The sequence below is a fragment of the Carassius auratus genome, chromosome 45 (assembly GCF_003368295.1).
Source record: "Carassius auratus strain Wakin chromosome 45, ASM336829v1, whole genome shotgun sequence".
Taxonomy (NCBI): domain Eukaryota; kingdom Metazoa; phylum Chordata; class Actinopteri; order Cypriniformes; family Cyprinidae; genus Carassius; species Carassius auratus.
In genome coordinates, this window is record NC_039287.1 from 2628662 (window position 1) to 2638207 (window position 9546).

The following is a 9546-nucleotide window of genomic DNA, read 5'->3' on the forward strand; positions in this document are numbered from 1 at the left end:
AACACACCATACATACTTGAAAAGATAACTATACTCTAACAACAACAACAAACACAAGCAAAATATTAAATAAAATAAAAATACTTCCAACTGATCCCCAAGCCTTCCTTCAATGAGAAACAGATTCAACCAATTTAACTCATAAATAAATACATGTACAAATACACAATGAAAATAAAATACATAAAAAACCATTTATGTTTTTGAATTTGGTACTTGAAACACTGCACTGTTAAAAATCGCTGTAAAAAAACGGCCAAATTTCGACAGTAAAATACTGTTTTTCATTAAAACAGTGCATTCTGGGTAATATTCATCGTTTTCGAGAAGTAGCCTGCTGCTATATATCGTAAATTAACAACGTTCAAAGTCGACACTCAGCGGCTGTGTTTCAAATCACACCCTACACCCTCATTCACTATTCCCTACATGAGTTTACTAATATAGTCCACCTGACAGAGAGAATGAACACTAATGAGTGAATTCAGACAATGATCAACAGCTGCTGTTAATGAGTAGAATCACTGAAGAAAAAAAAACATAACAAGACAAACACATGAAATACAACTGACTTCAGCCACAGCCTTAGATGAAATCAACTGAAGATTTAAACGATCAACAAACAGCTTCACCAACTTCACACATTACTAACCAGACTGACTTTATTTCTGTTAGATCAGAGAACCGAGATCAAAAGATCTTATTGAGAATTAAAGAGATTTAGATGATAATGTTACTGTTTCGTTTAGCGTCACCATTGTGGAGATCAGTGTTTGCTTTAGTTGGGCTCCTGACCATTGACTTTTGCACTTTACATTTTGTTTTATTGCTGTATTTGTATCTTTATGATGCATCTGTTACAGCAGTATTAATTTTGATAGTCAAGTGATTATGGTTGTTTCTAACAGGCATGATCTACTAGACTGACTTAAAGCGTTGCTATAGTAATCAAATATTAATTTGGTGGTGAAATATTTGAGTGAATAACACTTCAATTTTGTAAGATTGAAAAGTAGTGTGATAACCAGTATTTATGGATTTATCGACTAGTTTTAGTTAAAAAGTATTTCGGGCAGCAGTCCCCACAACACTCAAAGAGAGAAATCAACAATCAGCATATGAATCTCAACAATGGTGACAATCAAAAGGTTCATGATGCAATGCATGCTGGGTACCAGCACAGGATAAAACTCATCCATGATTCCCAGCATGCATTGCGGCATGAATAAATTATGCCCCTGAATTGTTCACTTATTTTCTTGAATTCTTATGTGCTTATAATTTTGCATTTGTTTTAAGTTTTAGTAGCATGTGTTGTGATGTTCAGAACTGATCTGTTCATTTATTTTGTGGATTGTCACCATTGTTGTGATTCATACGCTGATTCTTGATATTTCTGTCTAAATTTCAGCTAAGGTTTTTTATTTTATTATGAGTGACATTTTCTTAACAGTCTTTCATAACTTATGGCTCAGCAGTGTTCCTTCTCACGCTGTAGTATCAATATTCAATAAGAGAATAGATACGGGATTAGATCAGAAATAATAGTATTTGTTCTTGTCAATCTATAAACAACAATATCAGATTTTTTTTCTTCTGTGTACTTTTGTTTTGCTATAACAGGTTCCAAAGGCACATTGTTACAGCATGAAAAAAAAAAAAAAAAAACTTAGTTTTTGAAAAGTCACGTTCAAGAGCCCAACTAAAGTAAACACTGATCTCCATCATGGTAGTGAAAAAACACCTAAACCTATTTAACTCTCCATAAGTTCTTCTGTAGACATCTGACAGAAATAAAGTCAGTCTGGTTAGTAATGTGAATCTGGTGAAGCTGTTTTAGTAGTTGTTTAATCAGATCTTGAGAGATTTGATGTATTCTTTTATTCAGTTGATTTCATCTAAGGCTGTGGCTTAAGTCATTTGTAGTTCTTGTGTTTCTCTTTCCTTCAGTGATTCTGCAGGTGTTTATCACTAATGCTCAATCATCAATTAATCACATAATTATCTCATTAACTTCACTGATTCAGTGTTACTCTAACACTCTGTAGTGTGCACACATTATAAGTGTTCATTTAAAACTGAGGATTTTCTTGTGGGGTTTAAAGGGTTAAAGATTTAAGATGAAGAAAAAACAGAATGAAACATAATTTAACAGTAATAAACTGTAATTAATTTACAGGAAACAAACTGTAGAAAAACAGTTATTTACTGGCACCCCTGCTGCCAGTAAATAACTGTTTTTCTACTGTTTCTTGCCGTAAATTAATGGTTGCCAGAAAAAAAAAAGTGTTTTTCTACAGTTTTTTGCCGTCAAGTCAAGGAAAAACAGTAATATACTGTAAAATGTAAACGTCAGATTTACCAAATGAAAAAAAGTTAATTTAACTAAAATATTTGTGAGAATCCATAGAAAAAAAATTAGGCAAAGTCATACACTGATAATGAGAGTAAATACTGAACTTGACTGTATTAATGTGTGTTTGCACAAGAGAGATCGTTTAGTTTAATGTAGTTTTGTTGTTCACCATTGTGCTGGAGAGTAGAGCCGGTGCTTCAGTCAATGATGAGCCACAAATTCTGATCTTCTGCTGCTTTATATAAACACAGTAAATGTGGAGTCGCTGATACAGTGGTGATCTGTTGAGTATTTCAGCACATACATGTGTAATACAGCTGACAATGAGCTGCAGTGATTTGAGTAAAAGTCATGTATTTAGTTACTTTATTACTGCACGTTAAGTGTAAGAAATATTCCTTCTCAGTGGACTCAAATGAAATAAGTTCATAGTACTAACATCGTAGGAATGCTAGTTTAAAAACTCGAACTGTTTGAAGCAGTGGGAGTGGAGTTAATTTCCATGGTAGAATTTACGGTAAAATACTGTTAAAAAATAAGAGTGGTAAATTAATGGTTAAGAGCTGTAAATTAACAGTACTTTACTGGCACCCCTGCTGCCAGAAAATTACTGTTATTTAACGGCAAAATTTTTTACAGTGTGGGATACATATAGAACTGAATTAATTCAAGATTTTAAAAAATAATGAAATTTAAAGAATTCTGAATGGTTCAATGTGTCTTGACATATAAAAAAATGAACCGGAAAATTACATACTCTGATTTATGAAAACAATAATAATTACTAGTTTAACAGAGAAAGGGAATACAGCAGTATAATTGCATTTTCATCTGTAATTAGTTTAGCATTATAATAATATGGAATTTTATTAATTTATTAATCATAATTCTAATTAATGTTAGTTCTTCTAACATTATAAGCATATCTAAATTAGTCTTAGATATGGTTTAGATCTGTAAGTCTAGCAGTTAGTGTGAAAGTGTTTCTAATTGTTCGCTCTGCAAACATATTATTCATGTTTGTCCAAATATGAGCAGCTTTAATTACTTCTGCTTTGCTCTTTCTAATTGGCATTAAATATTAAACTCCCCTTCCTGTTGTAAAAGTTTACTTAAATGTATAATAGACATCAAGCCGGAGAGGTGAAAACACATCTTTGAAAGTCATAAATACTGCCGGGCAGAGACTCGGTGTTGGTTTAATTATCCGTACTAATTAAAAAAACTGGAGCTACAGTAGTAAACAACATGAGCAGTCTCTCTCTGCAAAATAATAATAATAATAAAACAGGAAAGTCAAGTGAAGTATTTGAATTGCATTGACATTATTTAGTTAGCAGACGCTTTTATCCAGAGAAAGAAAAACACTCATTTATTTTATCCAAAGCGACTTAAATGGTGATCGTTAGAAGTGCAAAAGGGTTCTGATGATCCTCATCATTTCACTGAATTACTAACTCAATCAAAACTAAACCCCATTAGCAGTCGCAAATTAAAATTCATAATGGAGTATATACTCCCATAATTAATATTTTGATTTATAGATACTTATGTATAACTGGTCTTTTAGGCAACACTTTATTTTAGCAGTCATTAGAGAACTAGCAGACGGTCTTTTTAAAATCACCTTCCTTTGATGGACATGCGACTGACTTTAAGTCACTAGATGTCTAGCAATACTCCAACAAAGTCACTTAAATAGACAGACAGCTGTGCAAAGAAAGGGAACGATCTAAATAAAGTGTAACTGACTTCTACAGTTGTTTCATAAGAGCGATGGTTGATGCTTTCCTCTCATTCTGACTTAAATATCCAGTCCTCCTCCTCCTTCCTTCATCTTGTGCATGTGGTGTAAAAATAGCCCATGGTACGCAGGCGTGTAAAAAGCGTGTTCCCACTGTGTGTGGGCTGGAGGTGTTTGCAGTGTTTGGAGCGAGGGCACGTATGCCTGCACACCCACACACTCTTCATCATCCTCATCCTCAGCTCTTCTTCTATCCCTGTGTTTGATGAGTCATTCAGAAGAGACTGACACTGCTCTTCTCCATGTAGCGTGTTCCTCGAGCCTGAATAGAGCGTGGGCCGACCGCCAGAGTAAGTGCACACACATAATCTGAGCATCAGCCGTTTTGCTGTGAAGCCCATCAGGATCCACAGGCTCTTTGACTGATAATTGTGCTTTGATGTTAACCACAGAAACCTTTCCTAGAGTTCTTCCAGTCCTGCGCTCACTCTTTCTCCTCCGTGGCCCTCCTCACCTCTCCTGGCTGTTCTAGAAACACTAGTGTAAATGAAGCGTTGAGGAGCAGGTGGGCAGTCTGTGATGGACATGTGATGCTTGACCTCAGCAGCAGATGTGTTGAAGCTCCTCTGAGATCACCTGATCGTGACGTGTCTAAATAACATTCATCCTCAATGATTATCCAGAAATACAACTTCACTGTCTTTACACTATCAGAGCACTGCAGGGAAGATGCTTGTGATTTCTGATTCTTACATGATAACCTCCAGAAATGAACATGACGTGAGCCCAAATACAATCAGCAGGAGTAAAGAACTAAACGTTGGCTATATGGTTTGCGATATTTATCATTTGTGATCAGTGATAATATCATAATTATTGTTTTAATGATATGCAAGCTGGGATTATCGAGTTTGACACAGATAAGGAATAAAACAGGTCTTGAGATTTGAGAAGCATTCCCTGCGTGATGAAGCTCATTAGAATACAGACAAAATTTGGTTATTTATATGGCATACATTTATATTATGTTTATTTTTTTAAATGATCTACACACAGTTTTTATTGTGTAATACATTTTGATGAATATCCACTTTAGGATGATGTTGAAAAGAACAAGAGGAAACCCTCTTATGTATGGAAACCCATGAAAAGGAAATGAGATAATAAAGTTTGTCATCCTGTTTAAAGTATTGTTCCAGTTGAGTGAATCTCTGTTCCTTCCCAAATGTGATCCATGAGAGGAAGTCAGTGTTTCCCAACCACATCAGCTCTATTAGGTTTCCTTATTACTATTATTATTTTTTCATTATTATTCGTTATTATTATATATTATTTGTTTGAGGAGTGGAGAAGAGTTCGAATATAGATATAAATATACTTTTTTACATTTTAAATATCCTGTGAATAGCAGTTTATCTTGCCCTTGGCCAAATGTGTTAAACACTAAGAAAATCTGAGCATCCACATATCTAGTTTTTTGTGCTATATTTCAGTGCTTAGTGGTGTTCTGTGGGATTTATTTCTTATGAAAACTGTGCTGGTTGTGAAACAGAACAGAGCTCCTGCATGAATACTGGTATATTTGACATACTGGAAGTTTAGATCATGTCTAATGAGACAGATCACAGGACAGACACACATAAATATGTATAATTGTAGCCGCTGCTAACAGCAGGGTTTGCTAAACAGATGCTGTTTTCAAGGCCATTTCAGCAATTAGATGAAGAATGCAAACACAGATCCTGTTTGAGCCCGAGGCACACAGGCAACTGTTTTATTTGTTATATTCTTCTTCTTATCATTATCACGGCCCAAGAACAAGACACCTACAGTACCTGTGTTTTGTGTTCCCCATCTTCATCATCGTCGTCTTCTTCTTCTTCTAGCACACGGTTTGACAGCCCTGATCAAGCAACTCCTATGTGTGTATGGCCAAAAAAAATGTCTGTCGTGAACTGTAAAAAAAAAAAAACAGCTATACATACCTTTTGAGTTTTAAGAAACTAAAAAAAATACTATTTTCTTGAAACTACATGAAACTCATGTCAAACCAACAGTATTGTCCCAAATATTGTCCCAATGAGTCAAAAAACATTTTTCTGAACAAAGAATGTAATTTTCCTGAAATGTTAAGACTTTGTGAGTTCCCAGCATGCATTGCAGTATGAATAAATTATGTAGTTACTGTTATAGGATTATTATTTTTGTTGTTGTTTGGTGACTGAATTTAACTTCTTTTGTTGTTGATTTCTCATTATTGTTAGTTATTTTTTTGTGCTGTGATGTTAAGAGCTCATCCTTTTACATTTGTTGATTGTCACCGTTCTTCAGGCTAGTGCATCAATTATTGAGCGCTAAAGTATGCTCCACAACACAGAACTATGTTTTACATTTAGTTTCACATTTATAGATGATTGTCATCCTTATTACAAACATAGCATTGCGTGCTGAGCCTTCAGCAGGATCAATGCACGCAAAGCTCTGGGTCCTGACATCATCCCTGGGCGTGTGCTGAGAGACTGTGCAGCAGAACTCACTGATGTCTTCACAGACATTTTCAACATCTCACTGAGTCAGGCTGTTGTTCCCACATGTTTCAAAACTACCACCATCATTCCACTTCCGAAGAAGCCATCTCCATCCTGTTTCAATGACTACCGTCCTCATGAACTGCTTTGAACGGCTAGTCATGCACCACATCAAGTCTGCCCCCCCTCCCTGGACCCCTTCCCGTTTGCATATCGGTCCAACCGGTCGACCGATGATGCCATCTCCACTACCCTCCACTCAGCACTCACCCATCTGGGCAAAAAGTACTCATACATCAGAATGCTGTTCATAGACTTCAGTTCAGCATTCAACACAATCATCCCTCAACAGCTCATCTACAAGCTGAGTCAGCTGGGGCTCAACACTTCGCTGTGCAACTGGCTGTTGGACTTTCTGACTGGAAGACCTCAGGCAGTACGGGTCGGCAGCAACACATCCAGCACCATCACACTGAACACTGGGGCCCCCCAAGGATGTGTGCTGAGCCCCCTGCTCTTTACTTTACTGACCCACGACTGCACACCATCACACAGCTCCATCCTCTTCATTAAGTTTGTGGAGGACATGACTGTGGTGGGTCTCATTAGCAACAAAGATGAGACAAACTACAGGAGCGAGGTGAGCCGCCTGGCCGGATGGTGCAGTGACAACAATCTCTCTCTGAACGTGGAGAAGACGAAGGAGATTGCTGTAGACTTCAGGAGAGCACACACTCTGTCCGTTCCTCTGACCATCAACGGTGCGACTGTGGAGAGAGTGAGCAGCACCAAGTTCCTGGGTGCGCACATCACAGATGACCTCTCCTGGACTGAAAACACAGAAGCACTGGCCAAGAAATCACAACAGCGTCTCTACTTCCTCCGCAAACTGAGGAGAGCCAGAGCCCCGGCCCCCATCATGTACACCTTCTACAGAGGCACCATCGAGAGCATCCTGACGAGCTGCATCACTGTGTGGTATGGAGCCTGCAAGGTGTCCTGCCGAAAGACTCTGCAACACATAGTGAGAGCAGCTGAGAAGATCTTTGGTGTCTCTCCCCTTCCTCCAGCACATCTATGGAACACGTCTCACCCCCAGGTGATCCCACCCACCCATCACACAGCTTCTTCAGCCTGCTTCCATCAGGGAGGAGACTGTGGAGTCTCCAGGCCAGGACCAGCAGACTGAAGGACAGCTTCATCCACCAGGCTGTCAGGAAGCTGAACTCACTCCCGAACTTGCCCCCCTGTCCCTCTTCTGCCCCAGGCACCACTGAACTATTAAAATCTTTTATGCACTGTTGTTCACTTCATTGATTTGCACTCTATCTGCCATGTGCCTTGTGCTGCTTTATTTAACTTTATTTGTAACTTTATTACATGTCTTTTTTTACATTCTCTTATTTTACAGCTGTATTTATATTTTATATTTGACCTAGAATTTTAGTCTCTACTTTTAGTTATCTGTATGCACCAAGAGTCTGAGAGTAACACACTTTCGATTCTCTGTATGTATGTGCTGTACATGTGGAAGAATTGACAATAAAGCAGACTTGACTTCACTTAACATATTAAGTGTCTTATAAGACTATATAGAACATATGACATATGATCATGAAATTAATATAATGAATTAATAAAAGAATGTTCACTGAACAAGAAATCTTTTGCTGTCTTATTGAATATTTTACCTGAATAAGGCATTTTGCATCATCTACTCCATTACTGATATTATTATTATTTATGATCATTAATTATTTTATTTTTTTGAGCTCAGGGACTATTACATAGTGAAATATGTCTATATATATTTAGATTATTCTAATGTTAAATTGTCTTTAAAATTGTCACGCTTCTTAAAGCACACACTCATATTAACAAAAATATTGTTAACTAGTATTCATAATTATTATTTGTATTTCTAGAGAGTGTTTTGCATCAGTAATTGGGCCTATATCAATATGAGTTGAGTCAAGGCTAGAGATAAGAGGAAGAGGAGGGAACTCTTTACTCCCGGAGGACAGGAGCTGTTCAGAGCTTTATCCTGGTTTGACTCGCTCTCTCATCCTCATCAGCTCCAGCCCCTCCGGGCCTCTGGAAAACTGTGTATTAACTCCACTTCTCAAAGTCAAGCCCTCAGAGGACGCAGCCAAATAAAGACATTCATTAACAGCCAGCTTTGCTGATCTTATTCGATCTAATATGATGTATTATTGTAATTCCATTGCGCCTCTCTGGGGAGTTGTTCTTGTGATTTCAAAGGGAAGGCTGAATATTTTCCTTCTGCTACCTGAGGGAACGTCTGAACACTGTCGAAGCATTGATGAAGGATAGAGTAATACAGAAGAGGAGTGTGTGTGTGTCTGTGTGTGGATGCTGGACTTTTACTGAAGCAGAGAAACACAATAAAGAACCGTTCCTCTGTCTTCATCTTTAAAGCCAAGATCCAAAAACTCTGCTATTTCTTTAACTTGGGGATTTTGCTTCTGCTCAAGACTTGTTTCTAAGGTTACTGTTTTTATTTTCTTGAATTTGAAGCATGCCTAGATATCAGAAGTAAACGACAGGTGAGGGCTTTCGGACATTCTGCGGACAGTATAATCAAGGACTGGTGTTAAGGTCGATCTGCCGCGTCACACTGAGCAGAAAATGTAAAGGTTCCCAGCAGCTGAAGGAGAAAGTGATGGGAAGAGCATTCAGACAGAAACCAAGCACAAGCAGTCACAGTTCTCTACTATCTGGTCATGAATAAAGTCCAAGAGATATGACTTTTTAATGAAATGGACATCAGTGCTGTGTTTCCTTGCAGAGAAACCCAAACAAATCCCATTTCAATGCAAAACTCTTAGAGAGGGTGTTTTTAGTGCACAAGCTAATGAAGAAGTTTCCCCAGGATGGTCAGTGAACGTTAATGACCT